At 38.7% G+C, this 9735-nt stretch overlaps 1 long non-coding RNA gene across 1 annotated transcript; it reads right to left on the bottom strand.

The window, feature by feature from the left end:
• Window positions 1-8583: 8583 nt before the first annotated feature.
• Window positions 8584-9168, bottom strand: LOC144702361 (uncharacterized). The gene is made up of 2 exons (XR_013581239.1): window positions 8975-9168; window positions 8584-8872 (listed from the first exon to the last, which is right to left on the bottom strand). It is a non-coding gene; the product is annotated as an uncharacterized LOC144702361 (long non-coding RNA).
• Between the last annotated feature and the right edge of the window lie 567 nt (window positions 9169-9735).

The following is a 9735-nucleotide window of genomic DNA, read 5'->3' as shown; positions in this document are numbered from 1 at the left end:
TTCCTACCATGAACTCTTCAAATTTTTGATTCTTTGAGGTACAAATCGAGTCGATCTAATTTGATCCCAATCTCCAAATTTTGCTCTGAGTAGTTTGGTCTAGAGTGATGTTGTTCTGTGGAAATTCCATGCTCTTTTCATGCGTTGAATTTTCACAATGTCTTCAATATTTCTGATTCCAAGGCCATTTTCTTCTTTAGGGTGGCATATATTTGACCATGACCTCCAATGTCTTTTCTTATGTTCCCCAGTACTCGACCATAAGAAGGATGCCATTATTCGATGTAATGAGTCAATCAATTTTTTTGGAACATCATAAACAGACAACACGTGAATAGGAATACTATTTAGGACATAATTTATCAAAATAATTCTGCCTCTGGGCGAAAGCAATTTACCTTTCCATCCATCAAGCTTCTTTCTGATACTAGTGAGAATGCCATCAAAATATTTCGATTTTTCTGGTCCTGTGAAAATAGGACATCCCAAATATTGAAATGGAAAACTACCTTGATTGAAAGATGTTATGGTTTTGATGTCCATTAGTCGCTGAGTAGAAATTTTCCCAGACACATAAAGGCGCTTTTATGCTTATTTATTCTTTGACCGGACGCATTTTCATATCGTTCCAATAGATGCATCATATTTTTTACTGATTGTTTTTTTCCATTGAGGAATATAATTGTGTCATCGGCAAATAAACAATGGGATACGATTGGTGCACCTTGTTTGATAAAAAATGGACCAACCCGCTTTATTTGAATATTCCTCTTTAAATTTCGACTCAAGATTTCTTCTGCCAAAACAAAGAGACTTGGTAAGATGGGGTCTCCCTGTCTAAGGCCTCTTGATGCCTGGAAAAAAGGTGTAGAGTTTCCATCTACTATCACAGAGAAATGATTATTCTCTACACAGGCTTTAATCATATCTATCCATGAGGTAGAAAATCCAAATCGTTCTAAAACAGAGAAAAGAAATGTCCATTCTACTCGGTCATATGCTTTCTCCTTGTCAAGTTTCATGATAATATTTTGTCCAACAGTTTTATGATTTATTGATTGTGCAATTTCCTGAACAAGACACACATTCTCATGAATTGATTTAGATTTAATGAAACCAAACTGTTCCTCGGAAATTAACTTTGGAAGTAAGATACCTAAACCCTTATTTAAAAGTTTGCTGATAATCATGTATGCTACATTGCATCAGCTAATTGGTCTGAGTTGTGAAAATGAGTTTGGTGTCTCAATTTTTGGAATCAGAACTATAAAGGTGGCTCTCCATGCTCTCGGCAATGATTTAGTGATAAAAAAAGATAGAATTCCCTCATAAACATCAGATGCAATAATTTCCCAACATTCAATAAAAAATCGAGGAGTAAAACCATCTGGACCAGGGACACTATCCGGATTCATGGAGGTTAGTATCTCGAAGATTTCCTTTATGTTTGGAGGTCTAGATAACATGTTATTTTCCTCTGGCCGTATTTCATTTGAAATTACTTCTAATAGGTCTTGGTCACTGTGTAAGGGCTCCGAAGTAAGCAATGCTTTATAGAAGTCTATAGCACCCATTTCTAATTTCTTCTGATCATGCTCAAACTGCTCTCTAATATTTAAGTAATGGTCCCTTCTTTTACGTGCATTTATAATGGAATGAAAATACTTTGTATTCTGATTGATTTGCTTTTCGTTTCAAAAACATCTCAAATTGTTGCTCCATAAGTTCAAGTTCCTTCTTAAATTGTGTCGATATTTTGTATTTTTGTTCATCCCATTGATTTTGTAAATCAAGTTCCAAGTTGTCTATATGAGCTTTTAACTTTTCTTTTTCTGTGTAAATATTTCCAAAAATTTCTTTATTCCAAGACCGCAGAATTTGTTTTAATGCTTTTAATTTCATGCTTAGATTTATCATAGGATCTGTGTGGCCTGCCTTCCCCCCATTGTTTCTAATGATTTCAAGGAATTTAGGGTGTTTGGTCCACATGGCTTGAAACCGAAAAGGGGTTTTCCGAATTGGGGAAGTAAGTGGTTTGAATCTGAGTAGGATGGGAGAGTGATCTGACAATCGTTTGGAAAGATACTTGATCTCGTAAGGTGGTAATTTCAGTGTGTGTTCATTCATTAATATCCTGTCCAGTCGTTCATATATTCTATGACTACCTTGACGTCCATTGCACCAGGAAAATGAATTTCCTTCATGTCGGGGTTCAAATAGTGCAAGCTGCATAATACCATTATTAAAATCTTCCATATCCCTTAGGTGCGGATCCTTTCCTTCTTTCTTTTCGGCAATCGTTCTTATGGAGTTAAAGTCACCTCCTAGAATCCATGGATTTGATGTAAGACCAAATTTTTTAGCAAGATTTTCCCACAGTGTTTTTCGCATTTCAGCATGATAAGATGCATAAATGAAAGTCATCATCACCGTAGTAAGTCCCATATTGACTTCGACCGTAATACTTTGCTCACATGAATCAATAAGTTTTGGGTTAACATCATTTTTCCAGAACAACCAAATTTTGCCTCTTTGTTGTGCACAACAGCCATCCATGCCTAACTTATTTCTATATTTATCCAACTTGTTCACATGAGCTATTGGTTCAATAATTTCTAGCATTTGTATTTTAAATTCTTTGATGAGATCTTTAATACGTAAGCATGTTTCAGCCTTAGCTATGCCCCTACAATTCCAAAACAGGGTGTTAATCATTTAACTTCAAGTTTAGTAGCCTTTGATTCTCTAAGGGGTCGTCAATGTTATGGTCATATGGAACCAGATGTTCGTCATCGGATGTAACTTGTTCTAAGAAATCATCTATGTTCATCAAACTTTTTTTTCTGAGGTCTAGTGTGTCAAGCGATTTAGTTTTTCTCAGAGAATTTGGTTTTCTGCTAGGTGTCTGAGAATTAAATCCATCATCTAAACTTCCAACACTAAGTGTATCTATTGTTTGAAATCCTGACTGTTCATCTTCCTGGATATTATTGAGTATATTAAACATATTTGTATCATTTAATTCATAACAAGGTATGGATGGTTGAGTAATTCCTCTGGGAAATGGATCTAAGGTGTGCTGTGATGGTGGGATTTCTATCGGTTTTGGGATCCAAATGTAATTTTCTTTTTTCTTTTTGGGAACCCATTTGTAGTTTCCTAGTGGTCGTTGGGGTTTGTTTGTAGCATGATGTTGATGTTTCTCAACTGGATATCTTATTTCTTGGGAGGGAGTACTAAAGTTTCTTACTTTTCTACAATTTTCTAAATTATGTCCTACCATTTGACAGTTTTGACAATACATGGGATATCGTTCTACTATCACCCTTTGCTTAATGATTTCTGTGCTGCCATTTCTAATTAAGACAGATTTTGGAATAGATTGGGATACATCAATTTCAACACATGCCCTTGCATACCCTGGTCTAGAAAATTGACTTACACCCTCATCTTGCATTATAAAAGTACCAAGCATGGACATAATGGATTTGAAAGGACCAGGATTAAAAAATTGTGGACGTAGACCAGGTAGACCTATCCACACAGGAATTTTTGTAGCTTCCTTCTCTGATGAAAAATTTGGAGTCCATCTAAAAGATCTCATGGTATGATTTCCTAAAGGCCACACATTATTTGCCCAGGCTTTTTAAAAATCCTCTTCATTCTCAAATCTAATCATGACATGCCGGTCATCTAAAGCTGTTATATGTATTATATTGTGAAAAAGTTTGAGATTGGCGAAGGCCTGTTCAATAAAATCTATTTCAGGTCTTCCATAGGTGAACTAACCAATAAGGGTCTTCTCAAACGGTCTGGCCATCTCTCCTATTTCCTCATCTGTGAAACTTATCATCCTTTGACCTTCATATATTGAATATGGTCGAAATGAAACCTTATTGGTGTAATTTGGGATCATAGGACTTGTAGGTACTTTCATGTTTGGTGGATCAGTTTGGGTTCCGTAACTATTGATTAATATTTCTTTATATGTGTGTATCTTCATTGTGGGTGAAGAATGTACCTTTCTCCCTTGATAATTTTTTGCTGTAGTCATCATGGATTCTAAACCTGTCTTAGGTACCCGTTCCAAAAGTAGTTTCTTCCTCTTTGTCTTTGATTTCAGTTTTAAATCTTTTTTCTTACGATCTTTTCGAGCTATCTTCTGAAGGTTAAGATGAATCAACCGTTTATTTTTCAGGGTAACTTCGTAAAATTTTATGTGTATTTTTTCCTTCCACACCTTGGTGTTTGAATAACTGCTTATTTTTTTTCAAGTTCCATAATTTAGGATCATCTTCTAGATGGTCGTGAATTTCGTGGACCTGTAAGTCCTGATTTTCCCCCAATTTTTTTCTGGTTCCATGTAATGCTTTGTGCTCTGTAATATGAATCAAGCTATGAGTTCTTTCATCTTCCAATATGTGTGCATGTGGGTATGGTTCTACCATATTGCAGCTTGCAGTATTTTCCTTTTTCTCTTTTGCCAAGCCTTTTATGAGGGTTTGATCTTCAAGCACACAAGGATTAGTTCCCTGAAGTAATCTCGGTTTTTGGAAAGTTATCAGTTTTTTCCAGAATGGGCCTAGTAGACATTTTCCTGTAGTGGGTACTTCTAGAATCTCTCGTTCCATCATGGCCCATAATATTTCTGTCCATTCAATCTTGACCAATTTTCTCTCAGTGATCAACTTCAACGGTATATCTATCACCGCCCATTTCGTTCTGCCGTATATCCCACCCATTGTTTTCCAGTCTTGTAACATGGTTGTTAGTAAATTGCTCAGTTCAATCCATGTATCTGTCATTTCCTCCCGCCTTTCAGATTTTCTGTTGTTAAATTTTTCCTCTTTCCAATCTAATCCCACAGCTCTAGCTAAATCGGGTCGGCTCATCGAGATACGCAGATTATTGACCCAGGTTCGTCTATGTTGAGGTTCATAGCATGCAAAGAGTTGTTGGATAAGGTTTTTGTGTATCTGGGTATATCTATCTATCTATCTATCTATCTATCTCTCTATCTATCTATCTATCTATCTATCTATCTATCTATCTGTCTGTCTATCTATCTATCTATCTGTCTATCTATCTATCTGTCTGTCTATCTATCTATCTATCTATCTATCTATCTATCTATCTATCTATCTATCTATCTATCTAGTTTATAGGTAGGGATTTATAATCTAGCCAGTTCCTTTGATGTATGTTTCTTATGTTGTTAAGTCGATTGCGTGCCCGGTACGGGGAACTGGGGATTTAATTATGAATCTACAGAACCATTGATATTTTGAAAAATTGGTAGAATAAAAATTGTGCCAGTGGTGAATACATCCCGCGTCATGTAGTCCACAAAAATACAAAAAATCAACCCATCTCTAAATTGTAATATATTTCTGTCTCTGTCAAGTGGGGATATGCCGAAGCTGCATGTTTCTGAGTAATGCGCAGCATGCTTGGCGGGTTTGGGTTTAAATATTTTGAAGTTGTCAGGTTTTAATCGACGTCCTTACATGGCGCCAGAACCGCAGTTACAGGGCCTTCCTTTCCGCTTTCACCCTCAAAGAAAATCGAGTACGAAAATGAGGTGTCGGACAGGAATTGGCTTTCATATGATAACGTCTTATCAAAAGTCAGCGCTGAACAAGAGGCCGAGAGGAAGCAGAATTAAGAAAAATCTAAGTTTCCGATGCCCAGATAGAGTAAAAGCGTTCGATAAGTACTCACCTTTGAGAAGGTGTTAACTGAATGGGTGAGTACTTGGGGGGATGATAGATCCATCTCGATAAGTAACTTCAGGGCCTCAATCGAATGGGTTATCTCCAGAGAAGTTACCTTCGATTGCATGCAATATCAAGTATCAATCAATCTAACCTCCAAACCTTGGAAAGCTGGGATGTCACAAAGGAAGGCCGATGAATCTGTGTCAAAAAATATCAAAGTTGATCACCCAGAGGCCAGACGGGTCAGAAAAGCACAGGGAGTTACGCAGCTGGATTGGTGATTCCAAGGCAACAACTGGTAACCCTGACGTGGAAACTCAGTTGGCCAATCCTTGCTGGGTAAATCAACCAAGAGGGTGGAGTAGGTGGCCCAATTTTTGATCCTGCTCCCAATCTATGTATTTCCACCTAATGTGCATAACAGGGGAAAAGGAAAGAAACGAAAACGTGACTTAATGGGCTTGCTCGGCCTCCTGACAGAGCTAACCCTAGCCAGTCCAGCCGATCCGAACCTCGACATGCCACTTTGCTAGGATTGGCTTAGTTGACTTGATCCTCAATTTTATACGCGCGACAGGAACCCCGGCCAACAAAGTCACCGTCCAGCCATCTTGTATTGTTTGAGTATCTACAATGCTTACAAATAATATTTGCCCTTCCACAAAAATATAAAGATCCGATTTTTTTATCATTTACTACCTGAAAGTTAATGACACTATCAATAATTCTGTTAACTTCGTGCCCCATTTCACAATCAATAAATCCAATACCTGTTAAATAAAATCTGCTCAATTATGGAATATATGGGCTGGGTTCGTCTATCCATGGGTAGATTTTGCAGACTCGATCTTCAAAACCCGGCATATATCTATCTATTAACCTATCCAAATCAAACCATCCATCCACCCATCTATCTGTATATTTATATCTATATATCTACCTACAATATCTGTGTATATTGTATATATATCTTCTCCATCCGTTTTGCTCAATGAGACACAAATGAGTATAAGGATTTCATTAACTTTCTCTTGTCAATTCGATTGTCAATTCGATTGTGAGTTATCGAATTAATTATGAATTTGCAAAACCATTGACTTCCTGAAAAGAAAGTCGAAGAAAAAAATATGCAAGTTGTGAATACAGCCAACGTAATGTAGGCCACGAAAGTGCCGAAAGACAGCACCGTCTCTATTTATCTATATATTTCTCTCCCTGTCAACCGGGGATGGAGCCGAAACAGCCTGCTAGACATGCGCGGCTTGGCACGTTCAGCCTTTAAATCTTTTCTATTCTAGAGTTTTTGTCAACGGGCTTTCGCCTTCTCGATAGCGAGTCCTCCTTTAGCCCGTAGAACCACAGCTTCAGTGCCCGCCGTTAGACGTTTAGCTTCTACGAAAATAATGGGTGAGAACCAGATGTGCACCAATTGTTTTGGCTTTCTTCTAATAATCTCTCGTGGACGGCTTTGTTTTGAAGTCAAAGTTTAGCGAGGATGATGACGCCAACGCGTGGAAAACGGAGAAAATACTATTTCTTTTACGCTCGAAGAGCGGTGATTGACATGGCAAAAGTTGCTTTCGAAATGTGTTTACTTTGAACACCGGGAAAGTTTATCCAATCTTCTTTCATGTCCTATGAGTTACTTCAGAAGTACGCCGTAATGGAATATCTTCAGCTGTTATGTTTTTGGGGCCTTTGACGCAAATGGGCAGCATCTCGAGTTGTCCTATAGACAATTTCTTTCAAATTCATTGAAGCTCTTGCATTGATTTCTTCAAACACTGGAATAACAAAAACTGGCAAGGTGCGAATTCGGCAATGGTTGCATCAATAGGATTTTTAATGATGTGGGTTACGCCATTGTAGGATTGACATATTAGGAATCGGACTACATATGATTGATTGATAAGAAGTTAGCATTGGATTGAATATTTCACATGTGATTATAGAATCCTTCCTCAAACACATACAAATAAAGGAACTTTGTGTAATTTTGTTTTTAACAACCTTTTTTAGACTAAAGAAGAGTGGATCAACTTTCCCAGGGTTCAAATTCAGCACCTTTGAAAGAGTACACCTCGAATCATGGCGCTTGTATCACGCGGGGAAGTGTCAGCTCGTTCTTTCGCTCTATAAGAGACTGAATGGGCTCAATTTTCTTACAGTAACTCGGCGGTGGATTACCGGAGTTGTGTTGGATATTATCTTGTCTATTACTGCGATAACTACGCATGAATGGTGGACGTTGGTAGATGGCTGTGCTGTCGGGTTGACCTCTTGTATCACTTTCTCCAGTACAGCTCTTTTGTATTATTCCGCGCAGTCTTTCTGTCCGTGGGCGTATACAGGATTCGACCTTTCTGGGGACTCAGAACAATCCAAGCGTTCAATGGCGTCGTTATCTAGAGCGTGAAAAAAGAGGCCAGAGATAATATGAGACAAGAGAACGGAGAAGAGCGTGCAAGAGAGGATATCTGCCGTATTTATAGATACGCCCTGAAATTCTTACGACGATCTAAGCTGTTGATCGTATTATTGGTGAGAAATCCCCGGCTGAATCGATGCAAATTCGTGATGTTCATGGTTGAGACCTCAGCCGAGTTCTGATTTTTGAGATACTCAGAGGGTTCTCTGTAGCTAAAGATAAAATATCATCCATCCGGAGTCTGTTCTTATCCGGAGTCAGTGGCTCCCATGAGATAAATCATTGTGTAAAATCATAAACTTTCCGGAATTATCAAGCCTTCTCTGGCTGAGTTATATCACAAAACGATGGAATGACGCCGGAATATTCAGCTGAATCGAACGGAAGAGAGGACTTCTCAAGGCAGATGCAAGAGAGAGTTGAAAAATAAGGCAAAGGTCGGTGAAGTATAGGTTTCTTCCTTTATAACACAAACGGCGAGGAGGGGCAACGGTAGATCGCAAGAGTCACAGCACAAATCAAGTCAAAGAATTGTACAGGAGAGCAAGAACATGAGAAATGAGAGTCATCAAGACATAGACGGAGAACGGGGCACAAGCTCCTTAAATCATGTCTTTGGGCGGTGCGTAGTGTAGATGTAGTCTTCGTGTGCGTTCAAAGACCTTCTCATCAAGCAGTCTTCACCGCAGTTTTCATCTCCCATCTCCGATGCCACCTTGGAGCCATCCTAAACCAAGCAAGAAATCAATCAACCTCTTTTCTTCTCCGCCGGATACAGATCTAACAGCAAAAAATGATTGAAAAGGATCTAATACTCGAGGGCGCTTACATGTTCTGCAGTTCTACTTCTCCCGCTGTCTGCGGGCTCTGGGCGAGCATACGCCAGAATAGAGAAGACGAGGAAGACGAGGAGGAAGAGAACGATATTCGTTCTGTTCTTCATCTCCGCTTGAGGACGTGAAACAGCGCGTGACCAATATCGGGGAAGAGAATAAGTGGACGATTTCGGATGGGGGCTTGTGTTTGCAGAGGCTAGCGTTACCTTTCTTTAAATAGTCTTCTGTAAGAAGACATTTCTTCCTCATTCCGGCATTAAGAACTAACAATATTCTGCAATGGGCCACGAGTAGTTAATGTTAATTTGGTGCAAAACACATCGGTCCACGAGACGGACGAGGGAGATTTTAGGAATTCGTCATCTTCTGTGCGTCGACGGCGGTGAAGACGGCCGTCGCCCCAAGACGCAAGCCGTCTGAAGATCTGACGAAGGATCTGACGTTGGGAAAATTCAACTCTTGTGAATTATTTTATCCGTGTTAATACGGCTAGAAATTTCCAAGATAAGATCAAAGGCTTGCTGATATCATCTTGCGGAAGTTGCTTAAAACACAATAATATGTATTATTGTAGGTAATACGTTGCTATGTACAACCCAATAAAGGAATCCTAATAAGTTAATAAGGGGTTCAGAGACGCCAATTATGTGGTGTTTATTGCGGAGAGGGTAAGAGTATCCAAATCAACATGATATGATGACTTAAGATGAACGATGGGATAACTTAGGATAAGCATATCTGACTAATGATCTGA

The sequence above is a fragment of the Wolffia australiana genome, chromosome 4 (genome assembly GCF_029677425.1).
Source record: "Wolffia australiana isolate 7733 chromosome 4, ASM2967742v1".
NCBI lineage: Eukaryota > Viridiplantae > Streptophyta > Magnoliopsida > Alismatales > Araceae > Wolffia > Wolffia australiana.
The sequence above is the reverse complement of the archived record's forward strand: the minus strand, read 5'-3'. Positions and strand labels throughout refer to the sequence as shown.